The sequence below is a fragment of the Mandrillus leucophaeus genome, unplaced genomic scaffold (genome assembly GCF_000951045.1).
Source record: "Mandrillus leucophaeus isolate KB7577 unplaced genomic scaffold, Mleu.le_1.0 Scaffold225, whole genome shotgun sequence".
NCBI classification, from domain to species: domain Eukaryota; kingdom Metazoa; phylum Chordata; class Mammalia; order Primates; family Cercopithecidae; genus Mandrillus; species Mandrillus leucophaeus.
In genome coordinates this window covers 2353533-2380457 of record NW_012102310.1, presented here as the reverse complement: position 1 = coordinate 2380457, position 26925 = coordinate 2353533, and positions in this window count along the sequence as shown.

Below are 26925 nucleotides of genomic sequence, written 5' to 3'. Positions count from 1 at the left end.
GGTTGAAATAAATATGTTTTCAAAAGATATAATTAAGCCTCATGTTAATTTTGAGACATTAAATATAGAAAAAAATGAGCTTTTATCTAAAGCTACTACCTGAATCCAACCGTGGCTACCTGTTGGGAAACAAAGGGTAATCTGTGACAAGTAGACTATCAGAAAGGCCCGTCATTACAAAATGTGTCATTAAAAGAATATATGTTCACTTTCATTCATATACCATTCACTTACATTCACACACAATCACATTCTTCTGGCTTGGGCCAGTGTGTGTTAGGGATCAAGTACAGAGTATAGTAAATGATATTCTTGGTAAGGAAAGACCAAGTGTGATACAAAGAATATAAATGAATATATTCTCTCCAAAATGTTGTTAGCTGACAGCAAAAATATAACCTATAGTTTGATGCAGTCAGTGCAATGCCAATCACATCCTCTTCTCCATAATCAACACTCTACCTGAAGGCAGGCTTGATATGGGGGGATTGTGAGAGCCAACAGGAGAAAGTAGTGACACTTCTCATTTCAATTTATTTCCATCTAGGCAGTTCCACTATAGAGGACCGCAGTTTCAGAGAGGAATGAGCTTCAGGAAATAAGCAGAGATGCTTTCTGATTTAATCCTGAGTTTAATTAAATACCCACAGAAATACTATTATGTGCCATTTAAAAATTGTACACACTGCCTTATTAGGCCCACTAGAACAATCTAAAAGTGATGTTGTTAGTATTTCTAATTAAAACCAAAAGAACCACTGATGAAAGCTATAAATAAACCCTCCCTGGAAAGACTTTTTTCTTGTCATTTGTCTTCCTGATTATGAAAATAAGGATTGTGTCACAACCATACTCCCTGCTGAATCTGTCTGTGAACTGAGTATCTAACTTGCAGTGTTGCTATTGCATTTGGCTCTTGTCAGCCTCACCAGGCTGACTACTGATCATCATTCACGATTTGATCAATTAGTTACCAAGCACACAATAAAGGCAGAGGTCAGACACCATCATCAACTAGGGACAAAATGAGGTACAGATGTCTATACCATGGCAACAGGGTAACAGGCAATCAGCTGGTAACCACAAACCACTGTTGATATTACAACCTGAATTCACATCACATAAAACAATTAGGAAGACCAATCCTTACAGCTGTTATGCAAAACAACAGAGAAGCCAGACAGTGTGCTGTGGAAGCACCTGGCTTATTTTTGAGCCAAACAATTTCTTATGTGGCAACATGTAGAAGAGAGAATGTATTATTTATTGAACATTCATACTACAAGAGAGCAAGAGGGCAAAATCATGTCTCAAGTGAAATAACAAATCAATAAAAACTCACTCCATTCTATTTCAAGTAAGAATCTCAGAGGATTATTCCCTGATTCTGTAATAAAAAAGGTGCATCACTCTATGCTAGCACTGCAATAATAGTTCATCTCCTATACTTGCTATTTCAGTGAAAGGCAAGGGATTCCTAACACTTTAAAATGAAGATGATTCATGTGATGCTGCAGTTAACAATGTAAATAGAATGCTCACATTTCAGTTCATACATTTTCATGTCTTCATATTACTTTATAATGGAAATTAGTCAGATCTTGCTATTCCTTTGCCGATCTCACTACTCTTCAAATATTGAGTCTAATTATTTAAAAACTACATTCAAACAGCATTACAATAACATAAAATTTCTAGCATATTCTAACAGTCATAAATACAGAACATTCAGAATAGTATGTGTGACTGCTTGCACACACTGATTTGTTTTTAATAAATTCTATGTTTGGCTAAAAACGTTCACAACCTCCAAGTTTATTTTTGCTAAAGATGAGTCTTTGTAAAGACTTTTAGAGTTGAGCCTTTCTATGAAGAACAATGCTTTGAGGACGGAGTAGGTGGTCTTTCCTGATGGGAGTTGGATACTGGTTCCCTGACAAGAATTTTAATGTTTCTTCAAGAATACCAAAAGTTTTCATCTTAGATGACCTCACACATCACATCGGGTACACTGACGGGTCATCTACTCTGAAGGTCACCACTAGAAAAAATGATTCTACTTACATTCACATATGATGTATTTTTCCGCTGTGAACCACTGATTTTTTTATAGTATTCTCAAGAACCTCACATTTCTATTGTGTTCTGGCATTCTATTTTTAATTTATTTTCTATTTTAAAAACATGAATACAAAACTTAGTACATATCAGGCATTGTACCCAGAACGTTACAAATATTATCTCATGTTCATAACAACCTTATAAAGTAGCTGCCATTACTATACTCATTTTATGGATGAGGGAACTGAGACACAATTGACAGCCTAGTAGTATCCTAAGGTCACACCACTATTAAGCAGCAAAGTTGAAACTGGAAGCTAGGAATTTGCCTTCACGAAGAATAATTCTAAGAGTTTCTATTAATATGCAAAATACTGATAAGGTGAAGCCACTTTATACATCTTTTCACGAATCTTAATTTAGACCAATAAAATGATTCTAAAATTTACTTGAAGGCTAAATATATATATGAATAATAAGGAAAATTCAGAAAAAAAGGTAGTAATTTGTTCTACCAGCTTCCTAAAAGACACCAGAAGTTAGTATACAAAGATGATAATTCAAATAAGTTATGAGACATATTCAATAAGTGATACAGAGGCAACTGGTTAATATTCAATCTGGGGAGAACAATTTAAGATGTCAGTAAATGTTCTGTATGATATAAATCTTATTTTAGTATAATACATTGATTACAATTAAAGCATAATATCTTGATGTTCTGAATTCTAGATTCTGCAAGGAAAGTGAACAATCATACCTCTAAAAAAGTTTTGCCACTGTAGAAAGTATCTTCTTTATACACTCAAAATCATTTTAAAACATAGCTATTGACTTCATAAACACTCTGGTAAGAATTTCTAGTGCTTAGCCATATCTGGTTCTCCTCTGCTTTCAGGCACATACATTTGGTGGGCAAAGTGAATACTTGTAGCCAATCAGCAGAAGTATTAAGTCGCAATGCTATGACTAAATACATGACATATCACAGACGATGTGGTTAAAAGAGTGTGGGGTTCCATTAGCCTGGATCACCAAGTGGCTATGTGGAGCAGTGTACTCTATCAGCTCAAGTTGAATATGTGTCATCAAAATAAATACATTTCTGTTTCATTGAGCTAAAGATTTCAGGGTTAGTAGTTGTGGCATGATACAAACTGTATGTTTGGTTTCTGCTCCCAGTCCCTGGTCCAGAGCTGCTAAAACCCTTGTAATTTCTTGGGAGACAGAAGTGTCTTTTTTTTCTGATGAGGCAGTTCCTGGCGGGCTCCTGGATAGCTTTAGGATGGGGGCTGGTGGTTACCAGAAAGACCAAGCCATAATTAGAAGCATGGGACTTTCAGCCCCTCCTCCATCCTCCAGGGAAGAGAGGGACTGGAAATTAAGTTAGTAATCTATCAAGCTTACTTTGTGAAGCCACCATAGAAATCCTTGAGTATGGGGAATCAGAGAGCTTCTGGACTGGTGAACACATCCACATGCTCAGAGGATAGTACACCCCAACTCCATGGGAACAGAAGCTTCTGTGCTTGGGACCTGGTGAACCTCACCCTATGTACCTCTCCGTCTGGCTGTTCATCTGTATCCTTTGTAACATCATTTATAATAAATGGGTATATGTATTTTCCTGAGTTCTGTGAGCCATTCTAGCAAATGATCTTACCTCAGAACAGTGTTGTGGAAATAGCCAATTTATCACTAGGTCAGACAGGAGTTGTAGGTAATCTGGGCACGCACTAGTTGCAATTGGCACTGGAAGTGGGGCCAGTCTTGGGAGACAGATCCCTTAGCCTGTGGGGTCTGTGCAAACACCAGGTGGGTATTATCAGAACCCAACAGAATTGCAGCACACCTAGCTGATCTCTGCAAAGGATTAAAGAATTGGTTGATATAGGGGAATTCCCTATACACCTGGTGTCAGAAGTATTGTATCGGAGAAAAAATGAACAATTTATTTTTCCTGCACAATTGTTTATTCCTGCAGCATAGGCTACTCCGTTCTGATTACTACAAGTGCTGCTGTATCAAAATAACATACCAAGGGGCTATATAAAAGAATGACAGATCATTTATAAAGGTATGGTGAAATTTAAAATATTAGAGATGGTAAATAATAGGTGTAAAATTCAAAGTGGAAATTACAGATCAACTTTGATGGGCTTTCCAAAAATAGAAAGGAAAAATATAAAGTTGACTAGAATAAGAGTTGATGATAAAAATTAGAAATTATAGATTTTTCAATATGAATGAGAAGTATTTCTTTGATGAGACTAAGACAAACAAATATGACTTCATATATTTAAAAATCAGAGTTAAATAATGACCTACATGAAAAGACTCAGCACGTACAAGTCAAAATTAATAGAAAGATTGTAATTGGGCTGAATAGGGTTAAAGAATCCCAGTAAGAATACAGGCAAAAAAAAAAAAAAAACAAAGACAAAAGCAAAAAGAAAGTCAGGACATAGACATTTATTGTAAACTAATACATTATAAAATATAAGAAATAAATAGGATGTTAAGTATTACCTTATAGTTCAAAATGTTAAATACTGAGCCAGTCTGTATACATAAAGCAAGTTTTTCTAAGAATTAAATATCAATTGAATGTATAGGAAAGCAAGAAATCTTTCCTATTAATTTTATAAAATACCTTAGACTATAAATTAAAGTGGAATCCCAGATACTCTATAAAAACATGAAAAAGAGACCCTTTAAGGAAAAGTGATTGTAAAACTTGAGAGCATAAAACTACCCGAGTGTTTGACTACGAAATCAGACATGTTTGCATGTAAGAGTTTGTGTATATGAGACTGTCAGCTCTGTCAACATTTATGCCCAACTAAGAAAACTGAAGAAATTATCATACATTTCATTTTAATATGGTTCTCTTCATGCTACAGCAAAATATTTGTGCAGCTGGCAAGAAATTTCAAGCTCACCATCAGAAATAGGAACCAGTGGAGTGAGAGGAATCTGATTGGTATGGATTTATTGATAGAGACTTGATTATGTTTTATTTCAGAAAGTTCTATCTGTTGCTGTAATGAGAAAATAATTACCATGCAAAAGCTTTTTATCAACAAATACTCTCTTCACGTATTGGTCCTCTGCATATAGTTGACATATAACAAAAATTACAAGTATAGTAATTTCATGATTACTTCTTTACAAATTAATGAGAATAGACATACCTTCCAGCATATTTAACCTTCTAGGCCTGGACTATGTATTTGCTGTTTTAACTTTACATAATGTTCATCCCTGCTATCATTCACATTTACATTTTAGGTTACACATATATATATTAAATTTTAGATTCGGGGGTACATGTGCAGGTTTATTACATGGATATATTGTGTAATGGTGAGGTTAGGGCTTATAGCGTACCTATTACCCAAATAGTGAACATTGCACCCAATAGGCAACTTTTAATCCTCACCCCCACTATCCTCCCCTCTCAAGCAGCCCCCAGTACTTATTATTTCCATCTTTATGTCCATGCATACCCATCACTGAGCTCCCACTTACATGTGAGAACAGACCATATTTATTTTGTTTCTGATTTATTTCACTTAGGATAACAGCCTCCAGTTCCATCCATGCTGCTGCAAAGGATGTATTATCCTTTTTCATAACTGCATACTATTCCATGGTGTATATATTCCACATTTTCTTTATCCACTTGATCACTGATGGACACTTAGGTTGACTCCATATAGTCACTGTTTTGAATAGCACTGCATAAACATATAAGTGCAGGTTTCTTTCTTACGTAATGACTTCCCTTGGGTAGATGCCCAGGAGTGGGATTTTTGTGTTGAATAGTATTTCTATTTTTAGTCCCCTGAGAAACCTCCATACTGTTTTTCATAGAGGGACTAATTTACATTCCCACCAACAGTGTGTAACAATTTCCATTTCTCCAGATCCATGCCAACATCTGCTGTTTTTGACTTTATAGTAATAGTTGTTCTGACTGGTGTAAGATAGTATCTCATTGTAGTTCTAATTTGCATTTCTCAGATGATTAGTGATGTTGAATAATTTTTCATATGTTTGTTGGTTGCTTGTGTGTCTTTTTATAAAAACTGTTCATCCATGTCCTTTGTCCATTTTTTAATGGGGGTTGTTTTTTCCTTTTTGAATTTTTTGAGTTCCTCATAGATTCTGGAAATTAGTTCTCTGTTGGAGGCATAATTTGCAAATATTTTCTCCCATTCTGTAGATTATGTATTTACTCTGTTGATAGTTTCTTTTGCTGTTCTGAAGCTTTTTCATTTAATTAAGTCTCATTTGTCTATTTTTGTCTTTGTTGCATTTGCTTTTGGGGCCTTAGTCTTAAATTCTTTGCCTAGGCCAATGTCCAGAAGAGGTTTTCCTAGGTTTTCTTCTAGGACTTTTATAGTTTCAGGTGTTACATTTAAGTCTTTAATCTACCTTGAGTTGATTTTTGAATACGGCAAGAGATACGGTTCCAGTTTCATACTTTTGCATATGGCTAGCCAATTTCCCCAACACCATTTATTGAATAGTGTCCTATCCTCATCGTTCATTTTTGTCAGCTTGTCAAAGATTAGTTGGTCATAGGTATGTGGCTTTATTTCTGAGTTCCCTATTCTGTTTTATTAAACTATGTTTCTATTTTTGTATCAGTACCATGCATGCTGTTTTCATCAGTGTAGCCTTGCAGTCATATTGAAGTCAAGTATTGTTATGCCTCTGGCTTTTTTTTTTTTTTTCCGCTTAGGATTGCTTTCACTATTTGGGCCTTTTTTGGTTCCATATGAACGTTAGGATTGTTTTTCTCTAATTCTGTAAAAAATTACATTGGTAATTTGATAGGAATTATGTTGACTCTGTAGATTTCTTTGGATAGTAAGGCCATTTTAATCATACTGAGTCTTCCAATCCATGAGCACAGAATGTCTTTCCATTTGTTTGTGTCATTATGATTTTTTTCATTAGCATTTTGCAGTTCTCCTTGTAGAAATATTTCACCTCCTTGGTTAAATGTATTTGGAGGTAGTTTGTTTATTTTTGTGGCTGTTGTAAATGAGATTGAGTGTTTAATTTGATTCTCAACTTGAATGTTATTATATAGAAATTCTAAGTTTTACATTGATTTTGTATTGTGAAACTTTACTGAAGTTATTTATCAAGTCAAGGAGTCTTTTGGAGAAGTCTTCAGGGTTTTCTAGGTATAAGATCCTGTCATGAGTGAACAGAGATAATTTGACTTCCTCTTTTCCAATGTGAATGCCTTTTCTTTCTTTCTATTGCCTGATTTCTCTGGCTACAACTTCAAGTACTATATTGAATAGAAGTTGTGAGAGTGGGCATCCTCATCTTTTACCAGTTCTTAGAGGGAATGCTTTCAACATTTCCCCATTCAGTATTATGCTGGCTGTGGGTTTGTCATAGATGACTCAATATTTTGAGGTATGTTTTTTAGATACCTAGTTTGTTGAGGGTTTTTATCATGAAGGGATATAGAATTTTATTGGATTTTTTTCTGCACCTATTGAGATGATCATATGTTTTTGGGGTTTAATTCTGTATATGTGGTGAATCACATTTAATGATTTGCAAACATTGAACCATCTTTGCACTTTGGAATAAAACCCACTTGATCATGGTGAATTATTTTTTATGTGCTCTTTGATTCAATTTGCCAGTATTATATGGTAGATTTTTGCATCTATGTTCATCAGGGATATTGACCTGTAGTATTTTCTTTTGTTGTGTGTCCTTGCCTGATTTTTGTATCAGGGTGATACTGGTTTCATAGAATTAGTTAGGGAGGAATCTCTCCTCCTCCATTTTTTGGAACAGTTTCAGTAAGACTGTTACCAGATCTACTTTGTACATCTGGTAAAATTCAGTTGTGAATCCATCTGGTCCTTGGCTTTTTGTTATTGTTGGAAGATTTTTTAAATTACTGATTCAATTTTATTACTCGTTGTTGTTCTGTCCAGAACTTCTGTATCCTTTTGGTTCAATCTTGGGAAGTTGTATGTTTCTAGTAATTTATTATTTCCACTACATTGTCTAGCTTGGGCACATATATTTACGGTAATCTCTAATGATCTTTTGTATTTCTGTGACACCAGCTGTCTGTCACTTTATCATTTCTGATTGTGTTTATTTGAATTTTTTTATGGTTAAATTAGCTAGCAGTCTGTCAAATTTGTTTATCTTTTCAAAGAACTAACTTTTTTGTTTCATTGGTCCTTTCCTTGTCTCAATCTCATTTAGTTCTGCTCTGATCTTTGTTATTTCTTCTGTTCTGATAGGTTTCTGTTTGATTTGTCTTTGTTTTTTGTTTGTTTGTTTTTTTAGTTCCTTAAGGTCTAACATCAGGTTGTTATTTTGAGAGATGTCTATCTTTTTGATATAGGCATTTAACACTATAAACTTTCCTCTTAGCACTGCTTTTGCTGCATACCAGAGGTTTTGGTATATTGTATCTCTATTTTTATTTGTTTCAATTTTTATTTTTTTATTTTTGGTGTAACTTCATTGTTTACCCAAAAGTCATTCAGGAGCAAGTTGTTTAGTTTCCATGTACTTGTATAGTTTTGAGAGTTCCTTTTGGTATTGATTTCTGATTTTATTCCATTGTGGTCTGAAAATATACTTGATAGGATTTCATTTTTTTGAATTTGTCAAAGTTTGCTTTATGAACAAGCATATGGTCAATTTTTGAGAATGTTCTGTGCACAGATAATGAAAACGTACCTTCTGTGGTTGTTGGGTAGAATGTTCTGCAAATGTCTATTAGTTCCATTTGGTGTCGAGCCCAGCTTACGTTCATAGTTCTTTTTATTGACTTTCTGCCTTGATGATACGCCTAATGTTTTCAGTGGAGTGTTGAATTCCCCAACCATTCTTGAATTGCTGTCAATCTCTTTTCTTTATCTAACAGTATTTGTTTTATTAATCTGGGTTCTTTGGTGCTGGATACACATATATTTAGGATAGTTAAATTTTCTTATTGTGTTGAATTCTTTATCATTATACAATGCCTTTTTTTTTTTTTTTTTTTTACTGTTGCTGGTTTAAAGTCTGTTTTAATTGTTGTGAAAATCACTACTTTGTTTGCTTTTGTTTTTCATCTGTGTGATATCTCTTTTTCCACTCTTTTGGGTCTGTAGTTGTCTTTAGTCATTACGTGGCTCTCCTGTGGGCAGCAGATGGTTGGGTCTTTTCTTATTCAACTTACCAGATCATATCTTTTAGGTGGAGCATTTAGGCCCTTTACATTCAAGGTTAATATTGCTGTGTGAGGTTTGGTCTCATCACAGTGTTGTTAGCTAGTCACCTTGGAGTCTCAATTGTGTAACTGCTTTGTAGAATCTGTGAGTTTTTCACTTACATGTGCTTTTGTGATGGTGAGTATTGGCTTTTTGTTTCCATATTTAGAACTCCTTTGAGCATTTCTTGTAGGAATAATGTAATAGTGATGAGTTTCCTTAGTGTTTGTTAGTCTGGGAAAGATTATTTCTTCATTTATGAAGCTTAGTTTAGCAGGATATGAAATTCTTGGCTGTCTGTCTTTTTTCTTTAAGGAGACTAAAAAATAGGCCCCCAATCTCTTCTGGCTTGTAAGGTTTCTGCTGAGAAATCCACTATTAGTCTGATGGGATTTCCTGTATAGGTGATTTAACAATTCTCTCTAGCTGCTTTTAAGATTTTTTTCTTTCACATTGACCTTGGATGGTCTTTTGACTATATGCCTTGGTGATGATGGTCATCTTGTAAAGTATCTTCTGGGTGTTCTCTGAATTTCCTGTATCTCAATGTAAATGTCTCTAGTAAGATCAGGGAAATTTTCCTGAATTATTCCCTCAAATATCTTTTACAAACTTACTTTTTCTTCTCCCTCGGGAATGCCTAGGTTTCATCTCTCTGCATAGTCCCATATTTCTCAAAGGCTTTGTTCATTTTTCTTAATTCTTTCTTTCTCAGACAGGGTCGATTATGAAATGCATTCTTCTGCTTGTTCTAGTCTATTGTTAAATCTTTCAAGTGTGTTTTGAAGTTTCTTCAGTCAATTTTTCATTTCCAGGAATTCTATTTGTTTCTCTTTAAAAATGTATCTACCTTATCTTTCATCACCTGAATTGTTTTTCTGATTTCTTTGTGTTGCTTTTAAACTTTCCCTTGGATCTCATTGAGCTTCCTTACAATCCATATTTTGAATTCTTTATCTGTCACTTCTAAGTTTTCAATTTGGTTATCACCCACTGCTAGGGAGCTAGTGGTTGTCCTCTGGGTGTATCTCAACATTCTGTTTCTTCATAGTGTTTGAGTTCTTGTGCTGTTTCCTTCTCATCTGTAGAAGCCGTCACTTCTTACTTTTTAATTTACTTTCATTTGAGTGGATTATTTACCCCCTCTTGACAGTGTTACTGTTGTGTATGATGGGTGGAGTACTTTGCCTTTATTTCTATGTACTTTTAGTGGGGCAAAGCTCTGTATGAATTCGTTGGTTACAGATAGTCTTAGTGTAATAGTTTTCTCAAATGCTAGTTGTTTGTAGGTTGTAGTAGCAGTGTGCTATGCATGTGGTCAGGCTCGCTGTTTCCTACAGAGACGTGGAGGTGGAGGTCTTGACAAGCTTATCTCATTCCCCAGCACTGTGCACTTCTGTCCACAGAAATTATATTTGGTTGTGCAGCACTCTACAGGTCAGTAGGTAGCACATGTGGATAAGAGCCAGCTAAACACTGTACAATTACATCAGCAGAAGTTGTGATGAGCTGTGCAGGTTATCCTCCCGGTCAGTAGGGAGCACTAGCAGGCCAGAGGCACTTGTGATGGGAGTGGAATTTTTACTTGGCCTTCCTTGATAAGTAGAAGTACCAGGGTTCCCCTGGCAATGGCTATGGGGCTCCCAGGGTTTCCCTCCAGTACTCTGCCACCAAAGTAGCTAGAAGATAAAACGTTGGTCAGGGCTGGGTCAGGCAAGCTCATGACCAGGCTCTCTGAAGCTGGCGCAAGTATTGACGTTAGTGGGAAGTCTAGAGGCAGCTCTCAGGCTGCAGGGACAACTACCTAGGTGGGGGTGGAGGTGTCTTTCCTTTACCACAAAAGCCACTCAAGGTAAGAGGGGCAGGCCAGGGTTTTCAGCCCAGTAAGCTGCCATGGGGCCCACCCAGCTCCCATAGTCCCAACTGGGCAAGTCTCCTTCAAGTGTCGGGCCTGGCAACAGGTCATCAACAACAACCAGATCACCAAACCAGTCCAGGTGTTCTGGACCACAAGTCTGCCTGAGACAGACACCATGGCTACCAGGCCATATCCTTCCTGGTCTAGTCTCATGAAGGGAGAGGTACCCAGCTCCTGTACCATCATGCAAACTTATACGCCACTCATCTCTGTTCTGAGAAAGAGGGCCCCTCCCTTTCTTGAAATGAGGCCACAAATCTCATCTTCATAGCCCTGAGCAGTGTGCTCAAGTCCTGAGGAACTGGGACTAGACCAGTAGATTTGTCCTCTGGTCCCTCAGGGTAAAGTACCCCCTATGACATGGGAGTGAACTGCTCCCAGGTCATCAACAAAACATTTAGGACGGGCAATAAAAGCTGTGCTGTGGACCCCCTACTTTGGAAATGGCCAGTCATGCAGTCTTGGCAGGGACTAGCAGGTGTGAGGGTGCATGGCTCAGATGTAATTCAAGCCCACAGCCAATGATGAGGATGCCTGACTTGGTTACATGACCATGCCCAGGTGTCGTTCTCTTCTGGCCGGGCAAATCACTGGAGCTGCAGCTGCTAGATGCACGACACAGAGCCTTGGGGAGTGGGCACCCAGAGTGGTGTTTTTCTGCAGCTGCCCAGCACACTGAAGCTTTTTGGGCTCCACATAAGTTTAAGCAGTGTCTCTATGTGTTCTCCAGGCAGCTCCCCCTGCCAGCCTAAAGGTCTGTGAGGGTTATGGGAACTCCTGTAGCTGTGATCTCAGAGGTCTATGGTGGGAATGTGGCACACTGGGGTTCCTTCACTCATCGTATCTTTGGATCATTTGGGAACCCATCCCGGCACCCAGTGACACTGAGCAGACAGCCCCACTTCCTCCCTCTTTAATTATGGTGGTTTTTTGTTTGTTTGTTTTTTTGCCACCTGTCTATCAAAGTTCACTGTTTTCTCTTGAAATATCTGTTTAAAGTGTAAAGATTTACCTGACATTTTGGTTCCTCTTCATAGAAGAGGCGCATCTCAGCTGCACCTAGTGAGTCATCTTTTGATTATATTACATATATTTTAATCAAATTATATTAAATCAATATATTAATAAATACAGAAGTGATAGATGGTAAGGCATTCTCATGTGTTTATAATCATAGTAATAAAGAAAAACAAAAACCAAAGACACATGAAAATATAAGCAAAACCCCTATGTAATTCAAAAATAATGTAACTGTTAAGTGTCAAACTGATAGTAATTTAAATAGTAATGGAATCAGGTGGGCTTCAAGAGAAAGTTGACAAATACGTTTGAATACTTTTTAAAACTGTTTAAATACATTAGCAGTATTGACAAAACATAAAACTTAGGAGTAAAAGAGTTGACAATGTAAAATGTATCATTTTGTCAGACTCACATATGTTTATCTTGATGTCGCAGAGGTGCTATTTGATTGAGAAGGGTTCACAGGCATCATTCAATTTATGGCCATCCCAGTGGCTGGCACCACCAAATGGTCAGTTTCTCAAGTCAGAAACTTATGCATTAACCCTAAAGGTCTCCCCCTTGCTAACCTACCACATTCACTTAATTACAAATCCCTGCTGATTCAATCTCCTAAATTCCTCTTCAATCTGACTTCTTTATAGTTCTGCTACCTTCAGCCTAACTTCAGGCTGCCTTCACTCCTAACTTGGATCACCAAGAACTTTCCAAACAGTTTTACCTTTCCTGCCTTACGTTTCTACAATATACTATTTACAGAGGAGAGTCACCCTTTGAAAATATAGATTCCATAATGGCACTTCCCTCCTTAAAGAGCACTCATTGTCTCCCTATTTGCCCTAAGAGGAAGTCCCAACTCTTTAGTATAATTTACAAAGTCCCTTAAGAGTCTGAACCAAGCATCCACCTACCACATGTGCTCCAAGCCCACTGAAATGCTGAGTGCCAAGTTCCCAAACCAAGCAACACAGAGTAAGGCACTCCTGAGGGTTTAATAAAGGTAATGTTACCACTTCATTTTTTTGGAGACTTTCTTTTCCATCCTTTTAACCTAATTTCTGCTCCAAGTTCAGGCCTCAGCTTAAATATTACTTCCTCCAGGTCCTTCACACTGTCCTCCCACTCTTGCTTAGGTATTCCTTCTAACCCAGTTTCCACTGTATCTTTCTGGCATTCCTATCACAGCACTGACTACACTATATTTGCTACGGAGTGTATGTTTATGAGTCCCACTCCCTGATTCATGTTAAACTCTAACCCATAATGTGGTAGTATTTGAAGGATAAGCTTTGGGGAGTAATTAGGTTTAGATAAGGTCATAAAGATAGAGTGCTGTGATGTGATTAATGTCCTTACAAAAAAAAAAAAAAAAAGGACAAGACCCAAGATCTCTTTCTGCTTGCATGTATGGGCTGGCCATATGAGGACAGAACCAGGAAGAAAGCCATCACTAAGAACTCTACTATGCTGGTACGCTAATCTTGGACTTCCAGCCTCTCACAGCAGCCCAAACTGACGAAAGCAATATTGTAATTACCAGCATACATGTCAAAATCCACAACTGGAAATACTTCACAGGCATGGGGACTTGTCTATGTGGGTTCAATACCATTTTCTTAGCACTGATATGGTCTCTAACATAAGCAGTGTATAATCAATAATGAACCTTGCTGAAAATAGCAAGTTGAGTGTGCCATGAATGTGACACAGTTAATTAAATGTCCCAATAGAAACTTCAGTAAATATTAAAGCTTCCTTGTTTGTGCTTTCTTATATATTGAACATGCTTTTAAGTCTAGAACGTACAGTGTTATTTTAGAATAAGATTACTAAGCATAATGTTTGGAAAAGGAATGAGAAATGACACCAAAAAGGGTTTACAGAAGAGACAACTTCTATTTGCATACTTTCATTCAAAAACTTAATTCAACACAATTCTTCCTTTTTTAAAATGAGGCATTGTAGCTTTCAAATTCCACATTTATTCCACCTTAAGTAGCAAGTCAAATCATAGATTTAACCTCAGCTCCAAGAATAAGAAAGAATTAGTCCCTATCAATCATGGCCATTCTATTTTCTCTGCCAGTAATTACTTTAAAGATGCATCTGTGACTCAACTCTGGCCAATGAGTTGAGAAGCTTCAGGAAGGGTTAAGAGAGTCATAGGAAGTGGCTGCTGAATATGAACGAGGAGCAGGCAATTCCAATATCCATTGCAACCATTTTGCTACTACATGAGAAGCAATCATGTGACATGTCACACAAAGAGAAAGAAAAAGCCCAGTGACCAAAGACTTAGAGCTGGGCCCAAACTGAATCACACCTGTAGCCCACCTTGTCACTGGATTTTCTCCTGCATGAGTCAGTAAAATTCATTATCCCACACAGTATGAGCTGTATTTTTGTTACCTGTCCCCTCCCTGATAGTCATTTCCTTTGCCTGGTCCACAGTTCACTCATCTATTAAATAAGTGCTTGAACCAGACTAATTTCTAATGTGGTCCAACAACCATATGCACCAAAATAGGGAGCCAATGAGTGCTCTTTAAAGAGGGAAGTGCCATTATGGAATCTATATTTTCAAAGGGTGACTCTTCTCTGTAAATAGTATATTGTAGAAACGTAAGACAGGGAAGGTAAAACCGTTTGAAAAGTTCTTGGTGATTCAAGTTAGGAATGAAGGCAGCCTGAAGTTAGGCTGAAGGTAGCAGAACTATAAAGAAGTCAGATTGAAGAGGAATTTAGGAGATTGAATCAGCAGGGATTTGTAATGCACATTTTGAGGCATGGTAAAAATAAAAATTTAATAGACTCACATCCAGACTACTAAACCAGACTCTTCAGGGATGAGTAAGAACCTCCATTTGAAGCAGCATCTTCAGGTATACAATAGAATTTGAGACTTCACTTAATACATACTGATATATGAGTACTCTCAACAGTTCTAAGATCTTTTGACTTATGCAGCAAAAATTGTTTTATTTAAAATGATTATTAAGGATGTAGGAATATACATTCAATAATAATTGATGTGTTAAATTGTAAACGGAGTAATTCTGATGAGGCAACAATCAAGCTTAAAAAAAGGCCTTGTGAAATTGCTGATATGAGGCAATCAACATAAATACGTGAAATTAGCACTTTTGTCTTGCTTAACAGCTATGAGAAGAGATCATCTTAGTCCTTCAGTCTTGTCACTAGCAGGACTAATGTCAGCCTAGGGTGGTTCCGGCGAGCTTACAGATTCACTGCACCTGACTCATTTTTAGTCTTTTGGTTTGTTCTTTTCCACTAGTTGAGTAAATAAACAAATATAATGCTAATAGGAAAGATGTATTAAGTACTTGATATGTACCAGAGCTTTGCAAAAAAAATGTTTCTATGTATATGTGTGATATAGAAGGTAATATAAAGAAGCAAATTGCTGTGTTATGGTGGCAGAACAATGAAACCTTTTAAAACAACTTTCTATTGATATTACCGCATTTCAATGAAAAATGTAAAAAGTAAAAAGAACTATATATTGAAGTATATATATTCTAGTTGCACTTCTTGATGATTGATCTTGATATCGTTCTTCTCTCCAGCATGTAATGGATAGAATCAAGGCTAATATCTCTGAGAATGAGAGAAGCAGGGAGAAATGTAGTGACAAAGTTCTAACAGCTTCATTTTGTATGTTACATGCTGAAAATATTTACTCAATGTCAAATGCCAGCATTGGAAGATCCTTGGATGGTTCCTCCTTATTTCCTGTTCTCCCTGTGTCCCCTGTACCATCCCTCAATCAACATCCACATACCAACAAAAGAAAAAGTGTTGGAAATAAATGACATTTTATTATTCTGGAAACTGGTAACCATTTTTTTAACTCTCAAAATGTCAGATTCAGCTAGGTTCAATGTGCTCTTGATTTAACGCTGTTATTAGATTCCTTCTTTTTGGTACGTGCCTAGACAATCTCTGTGAAACACACAAAAAGATTTTGTTCTCACTTTTGTCTTTTTCTTTTAGGAAAACAGGACTGCGTACCATTATATGTTTTGGGAATAAACTTATACATTATCAGCTAAAATTTTAAAATTGTTTTTAAAATTTCATACCCAATACAATTTTTATTCTATGGAATTTATTCTAGAATTATGCTGCTGTATTCCAAAATTTGTGATAATTACCTGGGTTTCTGAATACAAGCAGGATTCCTTGACCCTCTATTGATCACTAATCAGTACTTCTTAGAATGTCTCAAAATACAGAAGAAACAGGCTTTTTTTCAAACCAAATTTTTGGCACTCAAACTAAGACCATACATACTAAGATGATCACTTATGTAATCCAGAGGATCTAAAGACTATCATTGAAAATGGATTTTTACAGGTAATTTGACCTCAACAACAATCCAATTCAATTTACATATGTAGGCATTCTAAGCTTGTGATAGGCTGACTTCAACATCTTTTAAAAGGTATGACAATTCTATTCACTTTCAATCAGTTGTTCATACCACTGTTAGGAAACGACATTCCATAATATTTTCGTATTTCTACAGTCAGGAATTTTTGGCAAAAGTTACTGGTAACCAGAGTTAGAGCAGGGGTGCACAATTTTTTGGCTTCCCTGGGTCACACTGGAAGAAGAATTGCTTTGGGCCGCATATAAACTACACTAGCACTAACGATAGCTGATGAGCTAAAAATAAAGTTTACAAATTTGTGTTGGGCCACTTTCAAAGCTGTCCTAGGCTGCATGAGGCCCACAGACCATGGGTTGGACAAGCTTGGGTTAGAGGATGATTGAGGAATAATCAAACTTTCAAAGTTAGAAATAAGGAATTTTTCAGATATTTAAACTCTTATTCAGAAGTATTTGCTTACATTGTAAGAGTAATAAAAATCTAGGGCCCTTCCCTTCCTTTCCTCAAACAGGATTTGTCTGTCATGGTGGGGAGGACATGTAGACAGCCATGCTGCCCTACATAAGCTCTCAGTTTCATAATTTTGGAGGCCCTCTCCTTTGGTGTAACCCCAGTATGCATAAACATATCTGTCCCTGAGTGTACTGTCTCATGGGGAATGGAACATAGGGAACCAGTGCTGCAAAGATGCTCTGTGAATAAATGTTCTGTTCTCTGATCCAGAAGTACTGTGCTTCTAGTAGTGTATATATACACATGACTGTGGCTTGTTAGTTTCCAAGAAGACTGATATCTTAGATCCATACAGTTTCAGATTCAACAACTTCCCACCAATGCTTTTTACTCAGACTCGTGATTTTCCACCTGCATTATTGCCATAATCTACCTTTTGTCCAGGATCTTCTTCAACCTTATCACTATCATACCTTCGTAAAACACATCTCACATCCATTTATATTTTCCCTCTTTAAAAAATGACATAAAGGCCAACAAAGTACTATATTGTTTAACAGCAAAAGCTTTGGAATCTGATAGTGCGTGGTTCCAAACCTAGCTCAAGTCATTTGCTATGTGACCTTAGTTATTATATTTAACCTCTTTTAGCCTCAGTTTTCATGTTTACCAAATGAGAATCAGATAATAATGCAAATAAGCAATTATTTCTTCATGGTTAGTCCCCAATAAGTGGTTGCCATTATTATATCACTGTTAGTACAACTGCTCAACACCTTAAAAATAAGGTCCAAAATGCATAAGATTTCCCATCGGAGGGAACCATAATTTGGCTCCTAATATGCTCACCTATGCACCCCAAACTCCAGACATGCTATGCCTTTCATCATCCTCAAGGTATGCTCCACGTTCACAAGTCTAGGACTCTATTTGCACTTTTATTTTTTTTATCCTAGAAGCATTTATTCTTCTCCACTTTGGAAGCAACTGCTCATCCTTTAAATCCTTGCTCCTCCATAAAGTCTCCTTCACAAGCCTTGGGCTGAGTCAGTCACTCCTTCCCCTGAGCTCCAGCAGTACATCTCTAGCTAAGCTCTCCCTGCAGTAGCTGCAATCACCAGGATTCATTTAGACATCTGTCTTTCACTCCCTGTGTTATGCAAGATGAGGTCAGGGAATTCTTCCTATCTGTCAATATCTGATAATTTTTTAATAAAGATATTATTTATTCATCAGATTTTGATCACAGAAAATTTTCCTGGAGAAATAAAACTGCATAACAACTTTTGCTTTTTGGTCAAGTAAAAATTTTCCAGTTCAAAATTTGCAGTACTAAATTGTTATAATAAAGTTTGATTCACACATTGTTTTTACTGCTGACATCTAAAATGCCCAATTTTACCAAAGTTTCTGAAGAAAATTCCTTTAGCATCCACCTCTATCCATCTCTAGGATAATGGCTGGATCTAAATACTATGTCACACTACTTCTGTCTGCCCCAAGCATGTGTGTGGATTTGTGTACATATATTTGGAGTGCTGGGGTGGGAGGAGTTTGTGATAAAAGCATGAAACAAAATTTACAATCTTAGCCATTTTTAAGTGTATAGTACATTATTGTTAACTATACACATATTATCATACAACAGATCTCTAGAAATTTTTTATCTTTCAAGACTAAAACTCTATACATAGTGACAATTCCCTAGCCCTGGCAACCACATTCTATTTTCTGTTTCTTTGACTTTACTACTCCAGATATATAAGTAGAATCATCCAGCATCATGAAGAAGTTTTTTTTATGACTGGCTTATTTCACTTATTTCACCATGTGACAAGACTTTCTTTTTAGTGCTGAATAATATTCAGTTGTACGTATATACCACCTTTTCTTTATCTGTTGATGGACATTTAGGTTACTTCTGTATCTCGCCTATTGTGGATAATGCTGCACCAAACATTGGTGAACAAACATCTCAAAATTCTGTTTCCAATTCTTTTGCATATTTAATACATCTTGAGTGTATAAGTGGCAATTTAGTAATATACTGTTGAGTGGTCAGAAATTTTAAAATACTGATGTTTCAAGCTGAAATTATCATGCAAATTTGTGGCCGAGACATATACTGAGTAAGAGTACAATAAGATTTTTCTTTATATCATGCAGTAAAACAAGTTACATTGTGCCTTCCTTTCTCTATCAATAATCTCCCAATTTATTAAGAAAATAAAAATATGACTGTACTAGCATCCTCATTTTTAAAAAATAGTATCACTGGACATATATATTCCAGAATATAGCTGGTTAGATTAAATTTTGCAGGGCTTATACTAACCATTATATAAAAAACAATGTTTTTTAAGATACATCAAACGTTATAGCCTCAGGTTGAATAACCATGTATTCAACTCTAAAACGCAGAGTAGTAAAATCTCTCTCCTCCTCTTTTCTCTTTCTCCCTCTCCTTCTCTGTCTCTGCCTCTTCTTCCCTTCAGATCATATGCATGTACAGTAATGTTGAAAAAAACATGAAATATACTTCTGATCCTATTTTCTATAAAATATTTTGTGTTATTTCATTGCCATGATCAGAATCCAAGAAATCATGGAACACATCAATTAAAAATATAGAATGACATTTGCATCCTTCTCAAAATGTTCACATATATCTGCCTTTAAACCATCCTTGAATAGATTTTTAAGCTTGGGGACTCTATCACTGGTTAAATTCACTTTTCATCATTAGGAAGTGTGCCAAGGAAATGCCACAATATAAAAAACAAAACAAAATTTTCAAGAATGTTTTTGCCTATGTAATAAATATGTGATAATTGCCAAATTATCTAGAACTGGGAATCTGTTATATAGGTGTTTCATAACATTTGCTTTAAATTATGGAGTTGTAGACACTCAACGTATTTTTAAAAATCACATCACATGGGTGGTGAAATAATACTGAGGTCTTCCCTTTACTGTTGACAAATAACTTCTAAGGGATCTTATGCCTCATAATAAAGATGAAAATGTAATTCATTGTTATATTAATATAAGCCAGATTAGGATAACCATAGAAAAGAACTAAATTTGGCATTTTTGGGCATGCTTATAATTTTAGTCAATCAAATTATTATGATAAATAAAACAGAGTCTAGCCACCTGGAAGAATCATTTATCTGTAATAAGTGATCAACTTTTCCCTTTTTGCCAATAGAATTAGACATGTGGTTATACTAAATAATGGAATTATTCTGGGGTTTTCATATATTTTTAAATAAAACTATCTATGACAAGAGTAATATGTATATACATACACAGTAGCTTTCATGAAAACACATTAAAGAGAATATATTTCATTTTTTAACCTTTACCAGAAACATTATTGAGTAGCACAGATCCATACAATTCAAAGTTATAAAATTTCATTAGCAGAAATAGTGACTGAAAGGAACCAAGGACATGGAAATATATCAAAGGGCCCCCAAAATCTGCTCTTTTCATTTATCTTAACTCGCTCTTCCTATCTGTCCTGAACTCATTTACACTGCTTGCTTTTACTCCCTTCCTTGAAACCTTCCTTAAAAACCATATTTTATATACTGAATACATGTGTTGAAATAAACTCCTCTTATCTCATTCTTTTAATATCTTGGTTTTTTTTCTTTTTTATTATACTTTAAGTTCTAGGGTACATGTGTACAATGCGCACGTTTCTTACATATGTATACATGTGCCATGTTGGTGTGCTGCACCCATTAACTCGTCATTTACATTAGGTATAATATCTTGTTATATTAAGAACAGTGCGTACATTTTTTCTCCCAAAAGGGAAATACGACAATAGGAAGCAACCATCCACACGAAATAGATTTTCTGCCTTTAGCTGAATTAATTTACAATGCATGATGATGTTAATTACTCCAAAGTAAAATATCACAGAATGTTATTTTATTGCAAATGCAGAATTACTTTTGAAATATTTTGAGCATACCTGTTGAAAACAGATCATAACTTTTAACATTTTGATATCTAGAAGTAGATTATTTCTACTATTAGCAAATATAATATACAAAATACAATAGGCCAAAAATGCTCATTTATTGGTGTCAGTCACATTTCTCTAAACAGCAAATTAGCTATCAGAGAATTAAAAACTATAGCATTAAATAATCAAATTAAGTGAATAACAGTCCTTGTATTATTTTTGTTTTTTAGAGACAGCAACAAGATCTCATTCTGTCACCCAGGCTGGAGTGTAGTGGCATGATCACAGCTCACTGGAACCTCCACCCCCTGCCTCAAACGATCCTCCCAGCCTCCCAAATAGCTGGGACTAAAGGTGAGCAGCACAGTGCCTAGCTAATTTTTTAAATTGTTTTTTGAAGAAATGAGGTCTCACTATGTTGCCCAGACTCGTCAAACTCTTGTCCTCAAGTAATCCTCCCACCTCGGCATCCAAAAGTGCTGGGATTACAGGCATGAGCCAACACCCAGGCTAAAGTTATTCTTAATACAGAAATTAATAGCTTCCCATTATTTTTGATATACTATAGTATCTATATTGAAAATTCAGAATAGAGAGAATCCCTCCTGTTCGCTATCCTTCAGCAATTGTGTCAGCAGAGGTGATAACTAAGATTATAAGCAAATGAGTTTTCTGAATAATGAACACGACTCGCATCCATCTTTGTATTTTTGTCTTGCACACAAGCCATCACACTAGGAACTCGATAAATGCTGTTGACTTGAAGCATGGCAGTTTTTTTGTTTTTGTTTTTGTTTTTGTTTGTTTTTTGTTGTTGTTGTTGTTTTGAGACTGAGTCTCACTCTGTAACCTAGGCTGGAGTGCAGTGGCCCGATCTCGGCTCACTGCAACCTCTGCCTCCCAGGTTCAAGTGATTCTCCTGCCTGCTCCCTCAGCTTCCTGAGTAGCTAGGATTACAGACACCTGCCACCATAGCAGATACCTATGACATAATAGTTTGTACTACCTTTTGTCATGACTCTAGAATGAGAATGAAGGCCTAGATCCTCCATGCACAGCAGCCAGAGCCAGCACAAGGCAGAAAACACTCTAGGTACTTGAATAAAACTACTATAAACATGCACGTACAGATTTCTGTGTTGACATAGGTTTTCATTTCTCTTGGGCATTTATCTTAGGAATGGAATTTTTGAGTCATACAGTAAGTCTATGTTTAACATTTTGAAAAAACTACCAACCTGTTTCCCAAAAATGACTGTACCATTCCACAATCCCACCAGTGATGTATGAGTGTTCCAACATTTCTACCACCTCACAACACTTGTTATTGTCCTTATTTTAGCCATCCTAGGAGACGTGCAGTGGTATCTCATTATTGCTGTGATTTGCTTTTCTCTAATTACTAATATTGCTCTCAAGTGGTTACTGAAAATTTGTATACCTTCTTTACAGAAACATCTATTGAAATATTGTGCCTATTTTAAAAATATATATATATATGTATATACTTTTACTATATTTTAAGTTCTGGGGTACCTGTACAGAATGTGTAGTTTTGTTACATAGGTATACACATGCCATGGTAGTTTGCTGCATTCATGAACCTGTCACCTACACTAGGTATTTCTCCTAATATTATTCCCTCCCCTGGCCCCACACCCTCCAACAGGCCCCCATGTGTGATGTTCCCCTCCATATGTCCATGTGTTCTCATTGTTCAACTCCCACTTATGAATGAGAACATGCAGTGTTTGGTTTTCTGTTCTTGCGATAGTTTGCTGAGAATGATGGTTTCCAGTTTCATCCATGTCCCTGTAAAGGACATGAACTCATCCTTTTCTATGGCTGCATAGTATTCCATGGTGTACATGTGTCACATTTTCTTTATCCAGTCTATTATTGATATATATTTGGGTTGGTTCCAAGTCTTTGCTATTGTGAACAGTGCTGCAATAAACATAAGTGTGCACGTGTCTTTATAGTAGAATGATTTATAATCTTTGGGTATATACCCAGTAATAGGATTGCTGGGTCAAATGGTATTTCTAGTGCTAGATCCTTGAGGAATCAATCACCACACTGTCTTCCACAATGGTTGAACTAATTTACATGCCCACCTATAGTGTAAAACCATTGCTATTTCTCTACATCCTCTCCAGCATCTGTTGTTCTCTGACTTTTTAATGATTGCCATTCTAACTGGCGTGAGATGGTATCTCATTTTGGATATGATTTGCATTTCTCTGATGACCAGTGATGAGCATTTTTTATGTCTCTTGGCTGCATAAGTGTCTTATTTTAAGAAATGTCTGTTCATATCCTTTGCCCACTTTTTGATGGGCTTGTTTTTTTCTTGTAAGTTTGTTTAAGTTATTTGTAGATTCTGGATATTAGCCCCTTGTCAGATGGGTAGATTGCAAAAAGTGTCTCCCATTCTGTAGGTTGCCTGTTCACTCTGAATGATAGTTTCTTTTGCTGTGCAGAAACTCTTTAGTTTAATTAGATCCCATTTGTCTATTTTGGCTTTTGTTGTCATTGCTTTTGGTGTTTTAGACACAAAGTCTTTGCCCATGCCTATGTCCTGAATGGTATTGCCCAGGTTTTCTTCTAGGATTTTTATGGTCCTAGGTCTTATGTTTAAGTCTTTGGTCCATCTTGAGTTGATTTTTGTATAGGGTGTAAGGAAGGGGTCCAGTTTCAGTTTTCTGCATATAGCTAGCCAGTTTTCCCAACAACGTTTGTTAAATAGGGAATCTTTTCCCCATTGCTTATTTGTGTTAGGTTTGTTGAAGATCAGAAGGTTGTAGATGTGTGGTGTTATTTCTGAGACCTCTGTTCTGTTCCATTGGTCTACATATCTGTTTTGGTACCAGTACCATGCTGTTTTGGTTACTGTAGCCTTATAGTATGGTTTGAAGTCAGGTAGCAGACGCCTCCAGCTTTGTTCTTCTTGCCCAGGATTGTCTTGGCTATGAGGCTCTTTTCTGGTTCTATATGAAGTTTAAAGTAGTTTTTTCCAATTCTGTGAAGAAAGTCAGTGGTAGCTTGATGGGGATAGCATTGGATCTATAAATTACTTTGGGCAGCATGGCCATTTTCATGATATTGATTCTTCTTATCTATGAGCATGGAATGTTTTTCCATTTGTTTGTGTCCTCTCTTATTGCCTTGAGCAGTGAGTTCTCCTTGAAGAGGTCCTTCACATCCTTTGTAAGTTGGATTTTATTCTCTTAGTATGAATGGGAGTTCACTCATGATTTGGCTGTCTTTTTGTCTGTTACTGGTGTACAGGAATGCTTGTGATTTTTGCACATAGATTTTGTATCCTGAGACTTTGCTGAAGTTGCTTATCAGCTTAAGGAGGGCTGAGACGATGGGGTTTTCTAAATATACAATCATGTCATCTGCAAACAGGAACAATTTGACTTCCTCTCTTCCTAACTGAATACTCTTTATTTCTTTCTCTTGCCTGATTGCCCTGGCCAGAACTTCCAATATTATGTTGAATAGCAGTGGTGAGAGGGGGCATCCTTGTCTTGTGCTGGTTTTCAAAGAGAATGCTTCCAGTTTTTGCCCATTCAGTATGATACTGCCTGTGGGTTTGTTATAAATAGCTCTTATTATTTTGAGATACATTCAATCGATACCCAGCTTATTGAGAGTTTTTGGCCTGAGGGGGTGTTGGGTTTTGTCAAAGGCCTTTTCTGCATCTACTGAGACAATCATGTGGTTTTTGTCATTGGTTCTGTTTATGTGATGAATTATGTTTATTGATTTGCATAGGTTGAATCAGTCTTGCATCCCAGGGATGAAGCCGACTTGATCGTGGTAGATAAGCTTCTTGATGTGCTGCTGTATTCGGTTTGCAAGTATTTCATTGAGGATTTTTGCATTGATGTTCATCAGGGATATTGTTCTAAAATTCTCTCTTTTGTTGTGTCTTTGCCAGGTTTTGGTATCAGGATGATGCTCGTCTCATAAAAAGAGTTAGGGAGGATTCCCTCTTTTTCTATTGTTTAGAATAGTTTCAGAAGGAATGGTACCAGCTCCTCTTTGTATCTCTGGTAGAATTCATCTGTGAATCCAGATGGCCCTGACTTTTTGGTGGGTAGGCTATTAATTACTGCCTCAATTTCAGAACTTGTTATTGGTTTATTCAGGGATTTGATTTCTTCCTGGTTTAGACTTGGGAGGGTGCATGTGTCCAGGAATTTATCCAATTCTTCTAGATTTTCTAGTTTATTTGCATATAGGTATATATAGTATTCTCTGATGGTAGATTGTATTTCTACGGGATCAGTGGTGATATCCCCTATAACATTTTTTGATTGTGTCTATTTCATTCTTCTCTCTTTTCTTCTTTATTAGTCTTGCTAGAAGTTGATTTTGTTGATCTTTTCAAAAAACCAGCTCCTGCATTCACTGATTTTTTGAAGGGTTTTTGGTGTCTCTATCTCCTTCAGTTCCGCTCTCATCTTAGTTACTCTTGTCTTCTGCTAGCTTTTGAATGTGCTTGCTCTTGCTTCTCTAGTTCTTTTTAATTTTGATGTTAGGGCATCAATTTTAGATTATTTTCTCCTTTCTCTTGTGGGTATTAAGTGCTATAAATTTCCCTCTACACACTGCTTTAAATGCGTCCCAGAGATTCTGGTATGTTGTGTCTTCATTCTCATTGGTTTCAAAGAACATCTTTATTTCTGCCTTCATTTCATTATTTACCCAGTAGTCATTTAGGAGCAGGTTGTTCTGTTTCCATGTAGTTGTGGCATTTTGAGCGAGTCTCTTAATCCCGAGTTCTAGTTTGATTGCACTGTGGTCTGAGAGACTGTTTGTTATAATAATTTCCATTCTTTTGCATTTGCTGAGGTGTGTTTTACTTCCAATCATGTGGTTAATTTTAGAATAAGTGTGATGAGCTGCTGAAAAAAACGTATATTCTGTTGATTTGGGGTGGAGAGTTCTGTAGATGTCTATTAGATCTGCTTGGTCCAGAGCTGAGTTCAAGTCCTAAATATCCTTGTTAATTTTCTGTCTCATTGATCTGTCAAATATTGACAGTGGGGTGTTAAAGTTTCCCACTATTATTGTGTGGTAGTCTAAGCCTCTTTGTAGGTCTCTAAGAACTTGTTTATGAATCTGGGTGTTCCTGTATTGGGTGCATATATATTTAGAATAGTTAGCTCTTCTTACTGCATTGATCCCTTTACCATTATATAATTCCCTTCTTTGTCTCTTTTGATCTTTGCTGGTTTAAAGTCTGTTTTATCGGACACTAGGATTGCAACTTCTGCTTTTTGTTTTTTATTCTTTGCTTTCCATTTGCCTGGTAAATATTCTATCATCCCTTTATTTTAGCCAATGTGTGTCTTTGCACGTGAGATGAGTCTCCTGAATGAATACAGCAACTGATGGGTCTTGACCCTTTATCCAATTTGCCAGTCTGTGTCTTTTACTTGGGTCATTTAGCCCATTTACATTTAAGGTTAATATTGTTATGTGTAAATTTGATCCTGTCATTATGATGCTAGCTGGTTATGTTGCCGTTAGTTGATGCAGCTTCTTAATAGTGTCAATGTTCTTTACAATTTGGTATGTTTTTGCAGTGGCTGGTACCGATTGTTCCTTTCCATGTTTAGTGCTTCCTTCAGGAGCTCTTGCGAGGCAGGCCTGGTGGTGACAAAATCCCTCAGCATTTGCTTGTCTGTAAAGGATTTTATTTCTCCTTCGCTTATGAAGCTTAGTTTGGCTGGATATGAAATTCTGGGTTGAAAATTCTGTTAAGAATAGTGAATATTGGCCCCCACTCTCTTCTGGCTTG